A 22,284-nucleotide genomic window follows, 5' to 3' on the forward strand; every position below is an offset into this window, starting at 1 on the left:
TGATGTTATATTATATATTTAACAGTGGGTGTATTTGCTGGTGAAGTAAGTTGGTGAAAATTCAGTACTTTATAATATGATGCAGGAGCATATAGAGATCAACTGAGTGACTTTAATATCAGCCAAAATCAAGGCAACAATAAACGTGGCAGCAAATTAGTATTGATTTCTTTCTAATATATTTATTTGTAATTGCATAGATTTAGCAGTATTTTTATTATTAATTGGATAGATGTGATATTCATTTTGTAACTTTCTATTTATTACTTTTCCTTATTTTGATTTGACTCTTATGCTATTTAAGCAAGAGTTTGTCATCTTTGTAGGGGAGTTTTTTCTGACATTATAATGAAAATATAGCCGCTTTTCAGCTGTCTATAATGAGTTGTGTTCTTCTTATTTCTGGTGACGTGTGCTATTACTTTTAGGCCTATGTTTTAGACCCGTCCCCCATCAATTTGGTATCAGAGATAATAGCACACGTCACCCACATCAATTTTGTCAATACCTATATATGGGTATAGGTCTTCCACTTCAATTGATGGTACAGTAGCTTCATCGACTTGTATAATTGGATCAATTCCTTGCATGTGCATAGTAATATTTCCTACTGCTAGCTCAGACCCTTTATCAATAGTATTGCTACCATGTTCATCAATATTACCTTCAACCTCCAAACAATTTCCATCACAAATCTGATCATCACAATTGCCACTGCACGCCTCACAAAAACAATTATAAATTGGTGGCAAACTAAAATCCACAACTCCATCTTTATTTTCTTTTTCCAAACTTTTATCAACTGAAAAATTAAAGATAGTATTTGAACCTTCATAGTCGAAACTAACCGGTTCCACCTTTTCGTCCGACTCACACAATAGAGCACTGTGATGAAAAGGGCCAACGTCTCCCTTCCCGTCAAAACCCACACCGTCTTGGCAAGAGGTTTCGATGCAAGTGACACGCTGATAAACGTCTCTCTCCCCATCGTAACTCTTACCTCCTAGGCGTTGAGTTTCGATGCGATTGATACGTTCTGCAAGTTGTTGAATCATCATCTTGATTTCCTCCATGTCGTTGCTATAATGACCCTCCATTCAAGAACCTCCCCGATCAAGCTTGCTTCGAGTCACGGAATCCACCACGCTCTCACCAGAGCTCTGATACCAAATTGATGGGGGACGGGTCTAAAACATAGGCCTAAAACTAATAGCACACGTCACCAGAAATAAGAAGAACACAACTCATTATAGACAACTGAAAAGCGGCTATATTTTCATTATAATGTCAGAAAAAACTCCCCTACAAAGATGACAAACTCTTGCTTAAATAGCATAAGAGTCAAATGAAAATAAGAAAAAGTAATAAATAGAAAGTTACAAAATGAATATCACATCTATCCAATTAATAATAAAAATACTACTAAATCTATGCAATTACAAATAAATATATTAGAAAGAAATCAATACTAATTTGCTGCCACGTTTATTGTTGCCTTGATCTTGGCTGATATTAAAGTCACTCAGTTGATCTCTATATGCTCCTGCATCAATAATATGTAGTAGTTGGGTAAAAATTGTACAATGAGTGAAAATGTCATACAACATAATTTTACTCGTATTCATTTAGTGAATAGAGTTTTTATTATTTTGGGGACCCATTCAAGACATAATGCGTGTCTTAATTATGATCCCTTTTTATAGGAAAAGACACTTTCATTCCATTTATGAAGAAACCAATTGATGTGATGTGTGTTTATTTGTTTTTGCGACTGCACCCCGATATTTGAATGGGTTGCCTACGTACCTTTGGAGATGGATCAAGCTAGTCGTAGTTCAAGAGGTCCAATGAGTGGATGACTCATTGGAGGGCTGTGATTTTTGAGTGAGAATAGTGGTTGGGTGAATTTGGTTGAAGTGAATCAAGGATTCGATTTTGTGTTTAGGAAGCAGTTGCATCTAGATAAATTTGGTTCTAGATTGCCTACATACTTTTTGTGGGATCAAACATGTAGTTCCGACATTTAAGATTTAAATGGGTAGATGACCCATTTATTTTGAATTTGTGTTTGGGAGAGGGTTTAAAGCCCTTGAATTTGGTTTGGACTTTATTTGTGTGATTTGGAATGGATTTGATTTTTGTGATGTTGGGAGAATTTAACTGGAGTCAGTGATTCATTTGGGACTGGCCGAATTTAACTGGTGGAGTCAGGGATTATGTTTAGAATTGCAGTTGCATCTAGTGGGTCGCTAGATTGCCTGCATACTCTTTGAAGAGATCAAACAATTGTAGTTCATACTTTTGAGATTTTCGATTTTATACCGATCTTTTTATTCAACGGAAATATATTTTTGAACCAGTCAAAAGAACACATTTTTTTTTGGGCGGACACCCGATTTTAGTAGAGCATCCACTGCTTTGAAATGGGCTCTAACATTTAAAATGAGTTTTGTGCTGCCTCTTTAATTTGTCGATGAACACTTCAGACTGGCCGGAGGTGAAATGACATGGACACCCAATGTAAAATCCAGCTCATGTCTCCGTACAAATTCAACTCTAGTAGCCACTTGGTAGACGTCATCTCCACTTTGGCAGATTTGCTAAGCTCGAAAACTTTCAGAGTGAGCATCAGCTTGGATTAGAGATTGAATCGGAGATGGAGATAAATTCTATCAGCTTGATTCAGAGGTGGAGTCGTAATATCCTGCCCCATATGAGTAAAGGCGGTTATCATCCTGATTCTGCACTTCAAACAATCCGGGATGTGTATTGGGTAGCGACTCTTTCTTGTTGAGCCTCTTTGATTTAGAGAGAAGTTTCTGACAATTAATCTTGCTTGTTTAAAATTGCCAGCACTCTCTATCAAAATTTGGGGCAATTTTTGGTCTCCGTATTCTTCCATTTCCTTTGCTGGGATTGCATTGCTTCCCTCCTAAACGCCTGGTGAGCACTAGGACGGGTAACTGCTACCTCATTGAAATTTGTTGTCTTGTCGCTACCAATCCACATGAATTTCAAGTGCTTGATTAAGACTTTTGTTCTTTGTGTGCAGGCATATCAACTTGAACATGGCTTCCCAAAAGGTGAGTTGTTACCATGGCACATAATTCAATTATCAAAGTTTAATTGGTTTATGGGTGCGGGTATTGCCACCCGCTTGTTTTCTTTGTTCACCCTACAACCAATATTTTTCCAATTTTACCCCTAAAACAATCTCAAATTAAACAAAATTAAAGAGAAAATACAATATTAAAAAAAATTAACTCAATGCCATTGTTGAACTTGAAATCCCATTGGAGAGTGAATATTATGAGCCTTTGCCAAATTCGCCGGCAACCAACTTCCCCAACAAAGACATTGACTCATTTCTCCTCTCTTTTATCTCTTACCTTATCTCAACCACTGCAAGTGGCCTAGTGGTATTTGCCTAGTTTGGTGTGCTCTCCAACCTATGTTCGAACCCCGAAACTGTCAAAGTGGCCAGGCACTGTGCTGCAATGCACAGTTTGAGCATTTCACATGCGCCGAAGGGATTTATCTTGAGTCTATGAAGCCTTTGGGTTTCCTTGACAAAGTTAAAAAAAAAAAAAAAAAAAAATCTCTTACCTCATCTCCATGGATCTCTATCATTCTCTCCAAGGAGACTATATCTCCTAGAGGATCACAATGATCATCTCTAGAAAAATCTACTCCCTGAATATTTGAAGTTGTTTCAAAATCGATGGAAAAAGTTTTCATTGGACTTCATATTGTCAAATTTGATTGCACTATGTTGTGTTTCTTCATTTAAATTCTCCATGAGCTTTGATCATAGTTCTAAGCAATGGCTACTTTAATAATGAAGACTTCTTTCTTCTTTGTACCGACCAAATTCAATCGTAAAGAAATAGTGAGAGAGAGGAGGAAGAAGGAGAAAGGCTTCACCGATAACTATGAAATGGTTACGACGACGATCTGCAGTTCAGTTGGAATTGTGTTTTTTTTTTTTTCTCTTTCTTTGTTTAGATTTTTGGTTTAAGTTATTGAGTATTTATTTTAATTTTTGTTATTTTTAATTTAACTTAATCATGGGCAAAATAAGATTTTTAAGAGAATATATGGCGAACAAAGAAGACAGATGGGTGGCAATAGCCCCACCATTGATTTATACATGTCTGCAACACCACCGCTTGGTCTCTTTGTTTTATACCAGTACTTGTCTTTTTTTGCTTCAAAAGATTATCCACCATGATTAATTAAGGTAGACTAGTAGCCTTTGCATTATGCCTTGATTTTGTTTTCTTTTGATTGAGAAAAGACCACGTAGCTAGGCATCTTACTTGGTCTTTTGTTGTTTGCCTTGCATGCCATGTGAACTTGCAGCATGCTTTAACAAATCAACCTTTCTTAATTCCCTAGCTTCAAAACATATATTTTGTGATTCTTCAAAACACCTGGAGATAGCCTCGTTCTTTGTCATTTAGGTTTCAAAAAGAAAAAGTTGCATCATACAACACTTTGACATTTATGGTTTCAAAGAATTATAGCTTTTGCCTTTGTGTTTGACATGAACGTCATCTTCTCTCTTTTTTAGACTGAGAACAATAATCAATTTGTCTATGATCAATTGTATCGTCTTCTTTTAGCAATTCTTTATAATCCCATGTTAGACAGAGCCTTTGTATATGCTGCAGGAAGGACTTTGACAGCGAACGCCATTTCACCGCTGGGATTCAATTGACAAGGTGGGTCAGGAGAAGTGAAAAGCTTCAACTTCGTCAGCTTGGTCTTCAAGTTTCTGATCTCCTTCCCTCCTTGCTTGCTGGTTGCTAGAAGTATTGGTCTGTTCTTTGTGTGGCTTGTTTTGCAAGTGGTGCAGGGCCATTAATTTGTTTTGTTGCGGTGGAAAGGAAAGCAGGAGGTAGAAGGCTTTTGGTGGTTACCGTTGTTGGTCTGCAAAACAACTGTTGTGGAAGCAAATGGGCATTGGAGCCTTGTATGTTGACACTCAATTTGCTGCTGCAAAGCACTTGTTGGTACTCAACAAGGCTTAAAAAGAAATTCCACCAGATTGGTCATACACTTGTTGATACACATGTATCGTAAACGAGATTGCAACTGCTCTGGGGACCTGCATAGCTCCATGGTGACACAAGTAAAAGAGACGCTGTAAAAAGAAAAGAAGTACCACTGGTGGATTAGAGAGACCTCAACCTTTGTAACTGCTTGTTGGCTCCTCGACACTTGTTGGCCCCTTGAAGCACGATCAAAATCTCTGAACGTTTCTCCTTCTGTAGCAAGGCTTCGCCTCTTTCTTTATGTATTTTTTTTTCTTCTCTCTAGCCTTTTCTGCTGCTGCTCTCTAGCATTTTCTGCTTCTACTCGCCTCCTCATTTGATGCAAAATCCTCCATTTTATAGGGACTTGGGATCAGCTAGAGATAAACTTCGAGGATATCCAAAATTTGACTTCGAATGGATTCCATAAACTTCAAATTTCAAATATGCGATCCTGAGCTCCGTTGAGGTTGTTAGTTTCTTTTATTTCAACTTGGCTAATTTGTTAGCATTTTGAATCTCCAAGAGGTGGAGTCAATCCCATTTTGTGGATAAGTCAATCTGATTTTGCCTTTGTTTGAATGCATGACCAGACTTGCTTTTGAAACACCATCCTCTTTCTTTCCAACGTGGGGTTGACTCCATGTTTATCCCTTGGAGATTATTTCCTTGAAATGTCTAACAAACCTACAGTCCATTTATGATGAACCCACTAGGTCCTAGTGACTAGGAGTTAAACTCTTTAGATAAGAAAAGTCGAACACTTTTGTTTTAGAAGCTTCATGCTTCTCTCAACACGTGAGCTACAAGCTGCTGATCATCCTCCTTTTTTAAATTTGAATTTTGTTTGCAATAAACTCCATCAACTGCAACTATCATTTGAATTCCCAAGATAGCGTGATAATATTATCACAAGAAATGTGGAGTAAATCCAGCTCTCCCAAACCTGGACGTCACTCTCATGCTTTGTGTTTGCCTCTCGTTCTTATTATTATTATTTTTTGAAAAAATTAGATATAAACCTAAAAATATAAGCTTCTATTGAGAAAAACCCATAGATATTTTTCTTTCAATTTACACCCACTCTACATAAGCAAACCGTCCATATAGAGTATATGTCTATAATTAATGGTTTTTCTCATTCTTTTGATATATCTAATATGCCCTTCTGATTTTAGAGGGTTAAATTAAGTAACTTGCTTAATCTTATCATCCATTTGAATTTGAAATATTAAGCTAAAAAATCAATCATAATCAATTACGTCCTTAATTTCTTCCTTACTTTATATTTTGATTACTGACTTGAGTATATATTTCTATATATGCTCATTACAATAGTAGCTCATTTCTAGCACAAATTTCAATTATTGTTTTCCTTATATGTAGGTATTTTGTTTTCGAATAGATTTTCAATTTTCTTTTCCTTGATGGGGTCAATTATTGTTTCAAAAGATGAAAAGAGATTTTGATTAATCACTGGGACAAATGTTTTTCTTGCTTGAAAGAAATGGCGGGGGGCAAGTAGGTATGATACTTCTTTCTTGTGTCTATGAAGAACGACTAAAGAAATGTTCTTAAAGAAAAGAAAAGGATTCGAGATGGGGTCAAGAAATGGGAAAAAAAGCTTTTGTTATTGTGTTTTCACTTCTAGGCTCACACTTGGTGGCTCTCTATATTCTCGAAAGATTTCTAATTATAAGGTATGTATCTTGTTCTTGGATTACTTTCTTCTTCTTTTTAGGTATATTGTCGTATTAATCCCATGATAGCTTTCTACTCTCAACAACTACATTTCTAATTTACCTACTGAGTAATTAGATGTAAGTGAGACTTGAATACCATAAACCTTCAATCTAAAAAAAGGTCGTATCTTCTACGATCATAGGTATAATATAATAGAAAACCTAATAAAGAGGTATGATACAAAAAAAAAAAATGATCGTAATATAGAGGTGTCCGTGTCATACAAAAAGAAACCTAAGCTCCTATATATTAGATACATACTTGAAATCAAATTAACTAGGAAAAGTGTTCTGATGATCAAGTACTTTGTTATATAGGTATACACATATATTATAGAGACTTTCAACCTAATAAACATGGTCAACTCGCAATGATAGAATACCTAAAAAAGAGGCTAGTGTTGAAAATGATTCTAATAAATAGGTTGATATGAAAATTTCTAGAAATCAAGTTAGCTAAACATATCTGTCTAATCTTTAGGTTGTAATTAACCTTTGAATTCATAAAATTATGTAAAAAAAGATCCATAATTCTAGCAATCATGATGAATTTAATGAAAATTGCGATAATAATGGGACCAATAAAAAAGATCTACAATTAAGGTATTTAAAGATGACGTTAATTTTGCTAGTTGACTTATGTTTGCCAGATTTAAATTATGGCAATTTGTGTAATTCTTCAAAAAATGAAATCTAATATTTTATCCTAGTTGGCTATAATTGGGTGTAAATTGAAAAGAAATAATAGGTGGGTTTTTTCTATTAAATCTTTTAGAAATTGGGTGTATAATGAAATGGCCCTTATTTTTTTCAACAATAGTTAATCTTGACAATGCATTTGACCTTTAGTTAAGAGTAACTTTATCATATAGTCAAAACTAATATACCTTAATCTCCTCCTACATCTACTTAAGTAATGGTTACATTTTTAGGTGGTTGTGCGCAAACTTCTTTTGTTTTCATTAGATGATCCTCATAGGAAAATATGTACAGCAATTAGTATGGCAGTAGCATCAATAGCAAGTTATGATTGGCCGGACTTATTACCATATCTAATGAAGTTGACTAACAACCAAACCAATATGAATGGAGGTAAGCCCTTCCAATTCGTGATCTGCCAACTCTATCTTGATTCTATTTGTGTGGCCAAAATGAGTCTATCAGAAACGTTAAGGGCTAGTTTGGGATTGCTGTGACTTTAAAAAAAAACTGTTGCTACTGTGCTGTGAAAATAATCAGCTGTGAATTAAAACAGTTTCGTGTTTGGTAAATAATATTTTTAAAAGTGTTGTTAGTACATAAAACAACTGCAGAGTATGTTTTGATCCACAGCAGATTCTAAAAGCAACCTCTAGGCTGCTTCTAAAATCTACTGCCAGTGACCTATAACTTTCAATTAAAGCTGCTTTTTATTTATTTACCAAACACAATAAAATTTAAAATTTTGAACAAAAGATGATTTTTTAAAAAGCGAAGTAATCCCAAACGGGGCCTAAGTGTCTTAAATTGTTTGTCGTGCTTTTTCATATTTGTGACTTTGACAAATTTTTTCTGCTTTAGATTTACACGTTTCCTAAATTTTGCAGTGCATAGAGCTCTTAGATGCTTGGCTCTTCTCTCTGTGGACTTGGATGATACAGTGGTCCCATGCTTTGTTCCCGACACTAATTCCCGCTTTGTTCCCATGCTTACTTACAATTGTATCATCTCCTCAGGTTAGTACCCTCTGTCTTCTTTTCCAATTAAGAAAGGCAACTAAAGCTCTTTTGTAGAATACTTTGTTGTTGATCTATTTAAGTCTCATATTCCACTACTACAAAAATTGAATCAGACGACGGCTAAAAACCGTCGTCTGATATGGAGGCAAACCGTCGTATATCGAGGCGCCGTCTGATGAAGGTCGATTATAGGGAACCGTCGTGTGAAGGGCTCGGCAGCATGCCGACAGCATGTCGACAGCATGCTGGCAGCCTGTCGACAGCATTAGTTATTGTGACTGTTATTCAGACAACGGGCATAAGATGTAGCTGTTGTGTGACTGCGATTTAGATGTCGCTTTATTTTATAACCGTTGTGTGAGTTTTATTCAGACGACAGTTTTTATTTTGTAGCCATTGTGACTATTGTATACATTCGATAGTTCTTTTGACAAAAAGTGTCGTGTGAAGACTAACAATTAAATGTATTTGTGCTTTGAGACGACGCATTAAGCTTTTACCATTGTGCTATAACATGTCGGACAATGCTTTTCATTTATTCTTGTTGTCTAATAGTTACAAAATATATAACAATCAAATTAATTCAAATCCCACCACATGTAAAATGAATTCAGTAAATTGATATCAAATAGGGAGTATTTCCCAAATATTCATACACAAATTTAGGATGGTCATTTGCATGTACATTTGTCTTCTCTCTGTTTCTGTCAACTTTTTTGCCATTTTCTACATCATACAATGGCCAAGTACCTTGCAGCTCCATGTCTACAAGTCGAGCTACTGTCTGTGATCCTTGGGACACATCCTTGGTACTTGCCATGTTGCTTAGCCTAGTGTTGGCACCAGTAAGAATGGGCAGGCCTCCTCTGAGTTCCTACTGATATTCCAATAACCATTCCAACAACAATTGAATAGATGCAGAAGTTTCCAATTGATGTTAAGAGCTGCAACCATCAAACAATTAAATACTACTTTGGAACCATCAAACAATTAAAAAAGGTGACATCACAATCTAGTTATCTAAAGCACGATGGTAGAAGGGTCACTGCCAATTCTTTGCCATTTGGAACCTCCAAATAAACCTGCATAGTGGTATGAAATGAAGGTGGGTGAGATGCCAAACCAACTTAAGAACATTAAAAAAAAAAAAAACAACTAAAACAAGGGAAATGAAATGCAGCAATCTGCAATACACATTATCCTCCCACCTCAGTGGTGTAACTACTCCTTGGTTTTTGAATATTTCTTCAAATAACTCACTTGGAGTTAAAGATCACATGGTCACTTAATCACGTAGTTACATATAAGAAAGCAATGAATTGAGTGCATGTCATGAATTAATTTTACCTCATAAGCATCTTTAGATATCTTAAAGCTACTCTCCAGGCAAGAGAACCAACTTCATCATTTTCAAGCTGCTCTCCTTACAAGTATACAAGATTTGGCTAATACGATTCAAGCAATTTACAAAACTCCTCTTTGCTTGGGTTAGTCAGAGTTTGAAGCTACATTCAAAGAGTCAAGACATTGTAAAATTAGAAATAAACTAAAACACCCAATTCACTTAATAAGCTGAGAACAAAAACATGCTTCTGAACTGAAAATCCAACTCACCTTGGCATCTTCAGCTGATGCAAACATTACATATCCAAATCCACGAGATCAGCCAGTTGACTACTCCTAAAAGTCATGGAAACAAAAGTCATAAGAGATAAGAGTCAAGAATGCAAAAATGCATCAAACTAAGTACAAATCAGAACATTATGGAATTAATTTATTTCAAAAAACATATTTCAATGTAATCCACACAAGTATCTAGTACAGTGGCATAAAAGAAACAAAATCGTTGCACATCCCAATCACTAGACCTCTAGTCTTTTTTTTTTACCTTGCATAGTATGCAACACAAGGAAATATACTAAGAAAATTTTCATGACAAACTGAAAACTACAAAACAACCTAGAAAGCATAAAAGCTTGTTATCAAAACTAAAACCAAAAAACATCAAAGACAATATCATTTTATCTTAATGAGTAGAGAAATGTAAAGAGCATACCAAAGAGAACTGGCCCAAGAGAACAGAAGGTCCTCTTTCTCTTAGGCCACACAAAGCAGCAGTAGTAGCAGAAACTATTATTTCATTAAGCAACCCAATTCATCTTGTTAAAAAGGAAGAGAAGGGATATAGTTATCTTGTTACAAGAAGCCTTGGAAGGTACCTTTAAGAGATCTAATGACCAATATGCCGCCGAACAAATTGTCACATAATTCTGTGCCAACAAATAAGTTTCCTATCAATTGATTTCTTAATGCATAGACGTTCAGAGAGCTTCCAAAAGAAAAAGAAAAAAAAAGAAGGAAAGAAGAAACCTTGGCAATCTGCAATCCAAGTATTATGAGCCACTCAGTAGCAATAATTCCAAGTTGCTTCAATACACATTTTCAAGAACAGAAACCTATTGGGAGAGTCATAGAACTCAATTCCTAAAGCTTGTGGCTCTAAACTTTCTTTTGCTGAAACAGATACTAAAGCACTGACTAGTTGTCTGCCATGTCCCTGACTATCAAAGGCAGAATAGATAACAAGTCTTGCAGTTGGTGGTGAGCTTGACAGTAGCAATTGTGCTCCTTGCATTGGTAAGAGCATCCAGAAACAACAGCTATAAGTATTGAGTTCTTAAGGAGCAAGTAAATTTTTTCCACACTAAATAATCCGTTTTTAAAGAGTACAGCAAGTAATGCTTACTTACATGACCCTATTTGATATCGGGCTTCAAGAGCAGATTCACATTCATCTGTATCATGAGATTGGTCCCAAAGAGCAGATTCACATTCACCTTAGGAAACAGAACAAACACTTGAAATTAATGAAAACAGCAACAATTAATCCCAACAAAATCCATAACCAAAATCAACACAAACCCAGCAAAAATATCATAAAAGATATTCAATCTCCAATAATAGACCCTCTCTACATCTTACTAATGGAAACTTAGTGTTTAACTTCAGGTTGCCCAACATATAAACAAATACGTGAGTAGTATAGCACAAGAACAACTGTTGAATACCCTAGAGGATCAAAATTGAAAGGCTCACAATCAAATAGGCAATGATGAATATTCATCAGGATGTAATCCAACTTACCCATATATGCTCCAACTACTACTATTGCAGCCAAACCAGTCATTTGCAGGAATATCTGATATCAAATACAAAAGATGAACAAAGAAATGAGCTTCCAAACATCAATCCAAACTGAATATGATCAACAGAAATATTAATAATTATATAAACATTAACAGAAAGAATCAAGAACAACAGCATCCATCATATCTAACCAAAATCAAGCACACAACAGACCCACAATCAAACAGTAGAAAGAATCTATTCTATTCTATTTTCATCAATTGGCCGGGTATTCCAGATAACCAAACTTTTTGTCTTGGGTTGACTTTACCTTCTCCATTCCAGAAAACCCCATGATAATTACAACAAAAAGATCAAAACTTGAGAGGACCCAAGTGAAAACAAGACGCAATAATCAGAACCCAGTTACAGAATCGAAGAGAATCAACAGAAAGAAACGATTTTGATACCTGCAATTCGGTCTCACGGCTGGGTGCGACAGGAAAAAGAAACAACTCGGTCTCGACTTGCAGCTGGATGCGACGGGAACCAGTCGGAGAGGCTAAAGTGGCCAATAATGCTTCGCTCGAAGGGAATCGGCTCAATCTCAGTTCACCGGTTCAATCCCATTCGCAGAGAGATGAGATTGGTTAGAGAGAAGAATGAGGGTTTGGGAGAGTGAGGTTTTGGCTAGAGAGTGAGGATTTTCGTTTTGGTTTGGGTCTGTCGAGATAGAGAGAAGAATGAGGGTTTGGGAAAGTGAGGATTCTGGTTTTGGTTTGGGTCTGTCGAGAGTGGGGCGACCAAGAGAGCGAGAGACTAGAGGATCTATCGATAGTGAGACGAGTCAAAATAGAGTGAGGCGCTAGCTGTCGAGAGAGGGTTTTGCTATTTTGTTATTTTTGTTATGTTTTTTGCTCCAAGTGTTAGGGTTTCTGCCAGATTTGTGAGGCCCTATCAATTTGTACAAGGACTCACACAACAGATTTGTGTAAGAACGTGGTCTGAATGTAGCCATTTAAATTTAGGGTTTGTCTCATATTAATTGGACTTCCCTCCGTGGGGAGTTGGAGAAAATTGTGGAGAGAAATCTCCCTCCTTTCTGTCGAACATTTTAATTAGACCACAGTTTTATTGTTTATCGTCGTATGATTAATACATGTTAGGGAAAATTTGGGGTTTGAGATGACGTTTGGCACCACATGACATGGTGGAAAACTTGGCGCTCAATTTTTTTAGGGTCATACAACGGTTCTGTCCTTATACGTCTTCTGAACTAATTCATAATTCCATATCAGACGACAGATTTTTTAAAAACAACGTCTAAAAAAATTAAAATCAATCAGACGACGGAAAACTATAATGCGTCGTCTGAGAGGCGTCGTCTGATTCAATTTTTGTAGTAGTGTTCTTTTGCTTATGAACCATGGTTATTTTAAGAGGAAAACATTTCATGGCATTTGTGGCACTTGATTGTTAATGCAGTTTATGAATTAACAGATTAAGATGTTTATGTCATAATTTGATAGTTTTCTTGATTGTATGGTGAAAGTACAGCTTCGCTTATCAAATTAAAAAACAACTGAAGAAAGAACATTGCATTATTTGTTGTTTTCTAGTTTTCCATTGTAATGATTGATTGTGTATGTTGGTATCACCAATGTCAGTTACTTCCGTTGTACAATGTCAATGTCTGCTTCAATATATAGTTTCTATTCTATCAAACTTAGGCTAATGCCTTCTCATTTACAGTACAATATCATGTTGATCAATATGTGTTCTTATAATACAGAATGGTGAAGAGGGTTGTTAGTTCAGAGGTAGATATCTCAATGCACACACTACTAGAAAATATAGCTAGAGCACACAGTGCAGAATCTGTGTGTATTTCTCTTAATTTACACACTTTTTCGTGTGAACTTGCCATTTCACACGATACGGTGACAGATTTTTGATCTGTACGTATTGCCGGCATTGCTACACGATAAAACTTGTCCATGTGGAAGAAATTGGCGGGTCCCACACTATTCTCATATGCTGAAACCCAGTCACATCAATCTAACGAGCTTGTGTTATAATATATTACTAGTTCGTGTGAATGGTATTTTATCTTGGTTTTAGAAATTTTATTGTTTCCTTCGTTACTGTTTCAAAATACATGGTTCCTATTTCAAAAATACATGCTCCCAGAGGACGAACTGATCTAGAAAAGTTCTGGGCAAAGGAATTGCACAAGAAATCTTAAGTCAATTATCTAGATCCAGAGGTCGGTAGTTGCAATGGCAAAGATTAAGTCAGCGGAGGAGGACAGATCCAAAACTACTACTTCGTATTCTTCATCAGACCATTTGCACATGACTACTGATTCGAAAGAGTTGCAAGTATTAGATCAAGAAAATTAAATGAAACATGAAGACTAGTTTGGAAAATTTCCAATCATGAAGTTTCAATAACCCATTTGATAACGAGTCTACAAATCAAGAAACTCAGTTCATACCATGATAAAACTAACAAGGACAAGAACGATTTGGGTGAACTGCGACTTTGCAATTCTGCATGTACTTCGACAACCGACCGGAGATCATTGAGATATGAGAAGGAATAACACAAAAGAGAAGAATTTCAACCTCAAAAAACCCAATAAAATATATAACATATATATATATATATATATATATATATATATATATAAGAAAAGAAAACTAGTTTACCAGAAAGCTTCCATGGACCAAGGCTATTTGGTTAAGTCCCTAGTTGACGGTGGAGATTGCTGCGTAGGATGGAGGACGGTGTTGTGGAAGCGAGGATCAAGTGGGTTTTTTATGGCAGTGGCGATGGGGTTGAAGACCCTTTTGGCTTTTGAGAGGTTTGGGGAGCTCTGTTGGTTAAGTGTTGATAAACACTCAGTCTTCCTTTTCCCTTATTTCGTGTGGTTCATTACCTTATTTCCTTTTAAGACTCACATAGGAATTCGTGTATAAAAAGAGATGCACACGGATAGTCGTGTGTGATAACAAAAGGCAACAGTACATGATGAGACAGGATTCTTGACACGATTATTAACATTACACAAAAATCCGTACGTAACCAATATCACACGGAGTTCTATATGTGCAAGGAAAATTAAATATGAGAGTGTAAGAATCTCTGATGTGAATGTCTAATCAATTTTTTTATCCACGGCTATCCGTGTGCAATAGCATCCCAATTTTACTTTATTCCCATACACTATGCCAATAATGTCTTGAGACGACACATTTTAGAAGACAGAAAACAAGTTTTATGTCGTCTGAAATATTTCAAGTTTTTTAGATGACATAATAAACTAATTGTGTTGTCTGAATAACATGAAAATCCATACTAGTACATTTTTTCTAGCTTTGAAAAATTCAGACAACAGATAACTGTTGTATGAAAAAACTAAGAAATTCTCACTTTCAATTGAAAAAATAAGACAATAAATTTATGTTGTCTGAGTGAAATAGGGAAATTACTTCTCATTGTGTGTCCAAAAACTTATTTTTGTTACAACGTAAACTTTCCAAATTGATGCCCTAGCAAGCCCGTTATTTTCCCACACTGGTCAAAAACTCAAAACATCAAAAACACATTCTCTCATGCCTAGCTCTATCTCGACCCAGCAACAACCCAGAGCAACAAACCCAGCAGCAATCCAATTTATAAAACAGACTCTCTCTCTCTCTCTCTCTCTCTGGAGCCTTCAACTTTGATCTTTTTCATTCTGGATCTGATTCATAGCTGCTTAATCTTGAGGCCCCGATCTATCGTCAGCTGAGGTTACATGTTGCTTGGGTTTTGGCAAATTAAAAACCCAAGCTTGAGCCCTTCGATCTCTCTTCGTGAAACTCTAAAATCCCATTCCTAGATGCCAAGTTCTCTGCTAGTTTAGTTCCTACCGAATCTATGCCTTATCATCTCCGGCAGAAGTTATCGCTTCCTAAATACGAACCCAACTTTTGGTGAAATGCAAATAAGGGCACTTTTCTATTCTCATTGCAGAGAATTGGTATCCAAGATTATGAATTTCCTGCTACAAAGGTAAGGTTTTCAATCAACATCTCAATTTGCCCAGATAAATTCTTTATCAGTAACCTCTTATTTAGATTCCATGCCTTTGTTATTTAAGTTTACAACTTTGCCATTAATGTTGTGGATTTTAGTTTCCAAACGAAATCCTAGATCCATGTTAGTCAAAGTTATAGGGTATTGAGGATTTATGCAGATAATTGGAAGAAGGTTTGATTGTAATCAACTCGGTTTCTGTTCAAATTTTGTTATCCCTTAATTGGTTAAATCCTTTGCAATGGTTTACTTAAGATGATTAACTCTTGCCCAAAGGTATTAGTCTCCCTGTCCCATTATCCTTGTCCTCAGAGTGTCACTAACTTATTAACTCTTATATTCTGAGCTTATGTTGGCTTTAACAGTGATTTATGATTTCTTGTAACAAAACTGAGGATCAGTAGTATACGAAAAAGCTGAAGACCAAATTATCTATGTTGTTGTAATTTCTCCAAATCATGGTTGCTTAGAGATGTAAGGGTCTGTTTTGGTGGAACTTATTTATATCTTGAATTGGTTGGTTAATATAGGTAACAAGTTCGATTCGATCTGCAAATGATTTCTGTGCTTAATTTTATAGTTAATATCTGTTGAGATTGGATTATCAAATTGGTCTATAATCATTCTATTGCAACTTACGTTGTGTTTATTGAATATAGAGGTTATATTGCAAAGCTCTTACCAAATGATGTCATATAGCTGACCCTAAATAATAACGGCTTTATTATTATTACGTATTATTTGTGAGGGAGGTGATGATGCCATGATTTGGTGGACATAAAAGGTTTAATTAGATGGTCTATTTGTCTCCTAGTGGAAGCCTATTCATTCTGAATTTGAGTGATTAAAAGTTGGTACTTTGCATTGCATTGCTGGCTTGAAGCTTACATGACGATGACATGCTACATGTAGCCAAATACACCTCAAAATAAATTCTCTTTAAATATAATGGAAACTTTTGATCAAAATTTCAGAAGAACTTTTCCCAGAATTTGGGTGCTGACAAATAATAAGACACAGCTATTAGAATTTATCTCTTAAGCTTTATTCGGATGTTCCATGCCATACTTTGGTAGTTGGTTTAATTAGAAGAAGGTTCATATCTTTCTGCTGGACATAAGATAGTGTTATTCATATATTTCTCTCCTTCTGATAGTATTGGTATTATTCCTCAGGTACTATGACTTGAAGGTTGGGAATGGAACTGAGGCAGTGACAGGATCCCGGGTTGCAGTACGGTTGTGATCAAGTTAAATTTCAATATTGTAAGAATATATGATCAATACTGTCTCCAAGAATATATATGCCAATACCAAGTGTTATTAGATATCACATATTACTAAGCTTCCATACTTGATTAGATACCAAATGAACCTTTGAGACATTCCTAGTAGGACCTCACTATGCTCGTAGCTAGTTGTCTGCTCAAGTATTCAAGTACGATGAATGCAATTTATATGAGAAATTCAAGAGTCTTTCAAATTACCAAATATTTATATGAGTAATTCAAGTACGATGAATACAATTTAACCATGCATCTCTGTTTGCAGGTTCATTATGTTGCAAAGTGGAAGGGTATCACTTTCATGACAAGTAGACAAGGACTTGGTGTTGGTGGAGGAACGGGGTAAGGATAGATTGGTGCTGCTCTTCACTTGTATATTTAGTACTATAGGTCATTCTGGTAGTAATTTCAATTGCTGTCACTCTCCTCTTAAACGACAATTTAGGAACCAACCAATTTTATGCTCATAGAATTTAGTTCCCAGAATAACTATCTAGACCATAAACTGCATTACTATGTAGCAAAACAGTTCTGATTAGTAAAATTTCAGAAAGAAAAAAAAATTATTTCTTACATTAAGCATTCACATGCTTACTAATGTTTTCTTTATATGATGAGTCACCGCTCGTTAACTGAATCTCATTGATCCTCACACATTGAACTCTCTGAGAAAAATTGTATTGATTACTCGGACTGTTCAATTGTCTCCATGGATCATTTATTTGAGATTTTCGCATCTTAGTTTTTAGTTGGAAGTGTGTAATGTGTATTATATTGATTATACGATAGAAGAAGAATTTCTATCAACAAAGTCCATACAGTATGCACTAACCACTGTTTTAGTGTAATGTACATGTATGCTTGTGTGTGTTTCTAAATCTTTAAGCTAATGTACATATGCTTGTATGCTGCAGCCATACGGATTTGATGTAGGCCAATCTGAGAAGGGATCAGTCCTCAAGGGGTTAGATATTGGTGTAAAAGGCATGCGGGTAGGAGTCCAGGTGAGATTTGTTTTTGGCATATAAAGTTTCATTGCTATGTTCTGAAGCCATGTTGCAGCATAAATTGAGTTTATACTTTGCAGAAGAGGTCACAAGTTCCTACATTATCATTTTGGCGTTTAGTATTAAGCCATCTATGTGGATTTATGTAAAGACTAAAGATTAGAATTTCAGACATCTGATGTATATTTGTTCCTCTCTCACTGTGTAAGAGTTTTAGAGTTGCTGTGGTGATAATTGTTCAAGGTGTTGGACATTTTTTGTTCTCTATGATACTCGTCATGAAAGTGAAATCACTTGAACAACTGAAATGACAGCTACTTCTTTTCTTGATTTTTTGTTTTCTTATTCTGTATTATAAGTATCCCTTTGGGTCCCAATAATTTATCAACTGTTTGATTTAGATTCTTTGTTCCTCAACGATTGCTTATAGTTCCTCCTGAGCTGGCATATGGAAGCAAAGGAGTCCAAGAAATCCCTCCAAATGCAACAATAGAGGTAACATAACTTTATGGATGCTTTTCTATTTTCCTCTTCCAGGATTTTTATGTGAACTTAAGTGCAATCAATGCTTAAATTTCTTAACTCAAACATCCATGATTAGCAGATGCTTAGTCTCCTGATTTTATTTCAAAGTTAGCATTTTAGTATTAGTTTATATATATTTCCTGAAGGCATATAGGTATGCATGATATGGAGGATGAGCTGAAACTTAGTTTTAAGTCTTACTATTTGTTTCTTTATGGGAGCAGGGCATATTTTATTTCCTGTGGAGCTGATCCAATCCCAACAGTTGATTGGAGATAATCCATCACCCATGAAGTTGCTACCTCTAACTCCCAGTCCCATAGGCTTACCATCAACAAGTATTCTGCTTTTGAAACCCCTGAGAAGCTTCCATGGGTAATACCCTTTCTTGTAAACTTAATATATAAACAAAATTGATCACATAGTGCAGTCAAGTAGTTGTTAGTTTCTAGATTGCTTCATGACCTTCTCTATTGTATTAGCATCCATTTTAATAAATTGATAAGCTTTTGAAATTGATAGTCTTTTGGTTGGGAGTTGGAACTTGTGAGTGATTAGATTTCTTTTAATCTCTTATAAAATTGTAGTCTAAGTAGTCATGGATAGGTGCTAACTTTATTTGGAATTCTGCAGAAACTGCCCTGCAGCATAGCTCTCTTTGGTATTTGTTTTACCCTACTTACTGATCTTCAAATATACTGAAATTTTGACATGTTTCTGTTTTTTTAGTTAACAAAGGATCTGGAAAGTTTCATCTTATTCCGAAGCAAAGTGAATTTTCGGTGATTCTTCCAAATTTGGTCTGCATTTGGGAAAGTTCCAGCATTTTTAATGTATCCTCTAATTTTTTGTTGAGATTTGAACTCCTATTTGAATAATTTGACTTCTGGTTTTTATGTATATTGAATTATGCATTTCAAATGGTTGTTTCAAAACTGATTTCATATCAATTGGACTAGCAATGAATTTTTGGTGAATTTTCTAAGTTGACCATGCTGCTGAGATTTTTTTTATATATGACTCCTGCAGTTCAGTCAGATTGTGTTCATCTTTTTCCTTGCTGTCCTAAATCCGAATTCCATGAAAATTCAGTATGTTCTACCTTAACATGTTTACTATGTGTCTGCAAAACAAATGGACTTTAATAAATTCCCAAAGCTAAGTTGTTCATGCCTTAACATTCCAGTTCACTTATGTCTCCCTTTTGATGTGTGATGCAGATTGCTTTGACTCTTTCGAGTCAATTTTACTAGGAGACGAGAGCTTGCAGATCGCCTTGTCAATTCCATATATATATATATATATATATATATATATATATATATATATATATATATATATGGTAGATTGCTTTGGAGTAATATTACTCTGTAATTATTTGTTTTTGGGTTAGAATCTAGTTTTGCTTGGTGTTCTCTTAAATTATGTTCTGAATTGGCTTCAAACCTTTTGACTTTGATGATATAACAAGCCTTTCATATTGTTCCAAAATGAATGATGTCTATATGGTCAACAATCAACACAAGATTACAACATATGTTGTCTCAACATGAAAATGAACAACTAAATCGTACCAAAATATGTTGTTTCTTGTTATATCAAACAACATAAGAGTGAGTTTCTGACCTCAATCAAACTACACAAGTACATGATTACATATAATTATATTGTCTATCAGACAATATAAATACTTAAAACAGTGGTTGGAATACAAGACAAAAGACATAAAAATAAATTCTTAAAACTATTTAGAGGACAGATGAGTTATAATTTACCCAATTTTAAGTGAATTTCAAACAACAATCAAATGTCTTTGAAAATGCATTCAGACAACAGATTGTTAAACAAGCCTTTATTTTGGTAACTTCAGACAACATATAAATGTATTCTATCTTATTAAATGTTAGACAACAGCAGTTTTATTAAAACTGTAGTTTGTAGTTCATTTGAACAACATTAATCTGTCGCTGTATGTGATTATTAATGATAGAAAGTCCCAAATCCTTCAGTGTTGGGTTGTTCAGACGACAGATATCTATCGTCTGAAGGCTTTATTGGCATAGTGATATAACCCTTTGATTCCACACAGTGTCTCTGTGTATTACTAATTCATATGGAGTTTTATATCATATGGTGCTATAAGCCACAATACTCATCTGTGTACAAATCCGTGACAAATATATCTGTGTGCAATAGCTACTTTTTCTTGTAGTGACATCAATTACATATATTACATGTGAAGAGTTGCAAAAGCTTGTCCATCTTTCTTATGGATTTTGTTGTCATGGAAGTATTGAAATTGTTTTAGGCTTTTAAATTAGTTTTCAAGGGACATGTACTTGTGATCATGATCAGCAAATGATCAATAATGTGGATTGTTTTCAGCAATACAATGTATTTACTTTAATACAATTTCTATTATATGGAAGTTTCATTACTATTGGAGTTCTATTTTCAGCTAGTTTTTTTGAGGTAAAAGGTACTGAAATTTCATTAAGGTGAAATGGAGTTACATTCTTTCATGACTAGATCATGAATACAAGCAGGAGGTAAGACCTCCCATGTTTCACGATGAGGTGCTTCATAAGCATAACTAGCTAATCTGTGTGCAATACTATTGCATGACCTAGGTGCAAATACAAGTTTCACACCATGCATAGAACTAATTTTGGTTCTAATGTCTAGAACCATATTACTAAGTTCAGAGAGATCTTTAGCATCATTGTTAATACATTGGACTGCTAAGAGACAGTCCGTTTCCACTTCCACCTGCTGTAGTTGCAAAAGTTCAACATATTTCAGTCCTTCCATAATGGCACAAAGCTCAACTTGCTGTGCAGAATTTGCATGAAGCACCGGTTCTGCAAAAGCAGTCTGAAACCGACCATGTGAGTCTCTAAGCACTCCTCCAATTCCCCCATGAGAAGCATGTGCCCCAAAAGCGCCATCAACATTGAGTTTAGGGATGCTTGCCGGTTTCCGCCTCTGCACAACCTTCTGGACCCGACCATTCGGATTGTCTCTAGCACGTTGAAACTCTGTGAGCCATGTAAAGCAGCCCAACATAATGTCAACAGAGGTCTGTACCTTATCCTCCCATAGTTTCAAGTTGCGGTTCTTCCATAATCCCCAGACAATCATGAGTAGTTTTTCAAACAAATCAGTTTTAAGACTCAAAGATTGTTCCAACATCCACTCTTTAAAGTTTGGATGTGGTAAGCTGTTATGCAAAGAGAAGGGAGTACCCGAGAGAATGGTTTGTGCTGTAGGACATTTACAGAAGAGGTGTGCAATGCTTTCAATTCTTTAATTACAGAGTAAGCAACTCACAGCTCCTTCATATCCCTTCTTCTCTAGTAGGCAGAATGTCATTACATGCCCTCCAAACACAAATTTGTACCTTCCTTGGAACCTTAGCCTTCCATAGACGCTTCCAAAGCTCCAAGTAAGGGTCTCCATGAGAAGTAGATGTTAACACATGGCCTAAAACTTGTTGCCTTGCAATCCAGTACGTACTTTTTACAGTGAAGGAACCTTTTTTCTCTGGGTTCCAGCTTAATCGATCGGGAGCAGCAACCTGCCTAAGAGGTATGCACAAGATGCTATCTGCCACATGAGGAAGAAATAGAGATTGTATAGTTTCTCTTTTCCAAGTTCTTGTATGGGGATCAATCAGCTCCGCTACATGAACAAGCTCCATGTTATCCGGTTTTTGTATCATGTATCTTGGGCAGTGAGGCACCCAGTTATCCTCCCACAATT

The 22,284-nt window shown here is 35.6% G+C and overlaps 2 long non-coding RNA genes across 8 annotated transcripts; both read right to left on the bottom strand.

Moving 5' to 3' along the window:
- Positions 1–4,410: 4,410 nt before the first annotated feature.
- LOC121051073 lies at positions 4,411–5,525 on the bottom strand. The gene is made up of 2 exons (XR_005805026.1): positions 5,194–5,525; positions 4,411–5,110 (listed from the first exon to the last, which is right to left on the bottom strand). It is a non-coding gene; the product is annotated as an uncharacterized LOC121051073 (long non-coding RNA).
- Positions 5,526–9,091: 3,566 nt separating this feature from the next.
- Positions 9,092–14,557, bottom strand: LOC121050981. Of its 7 annotated transcripts, none has more exons than XR_005804619.1 (10): positions 14,334–14,557; positions 14,120–14,174; positions 12,093–13,980; positions 11,641–11,695; positions 11,247–11,333; positions 10,867–11,124; positions 10,716–10,766; positions 10,111–10,176; positions 9,844–10,001; positions 9,092–9,578 (listed from the first exon to the last, which is right to left on the bottom strand). It is a non-coding gene; the product is annotated as an uncharacterized LOC121050981 (long non-coding RNA). The 7 variants fall into 7 exon arrangements; XR_005804620.1 differs by having other exon boundaries at positions 12,093–13,983; XR_005804618.1 differs by having other exon boundaries at positions 14,120–14,183.
- Positions 14,558–22,284: the final 7,727 nt, after the last annotated feature.

Source organism: Rosa chinensis, chromosome 1, assembly GCF_002994745.2.
Source record: "Rosa chinensis cultivar Old Blush chromosome 1, RchiOBHm-V2, whole genome shotgun sequence".
NCBI classification, from domain to species: Eukaryota; Viridiplantae; Streptophyta; class Magnoliopsida; order Rosales; family Rosaceae; genus Rosa; species Rosa chinensis.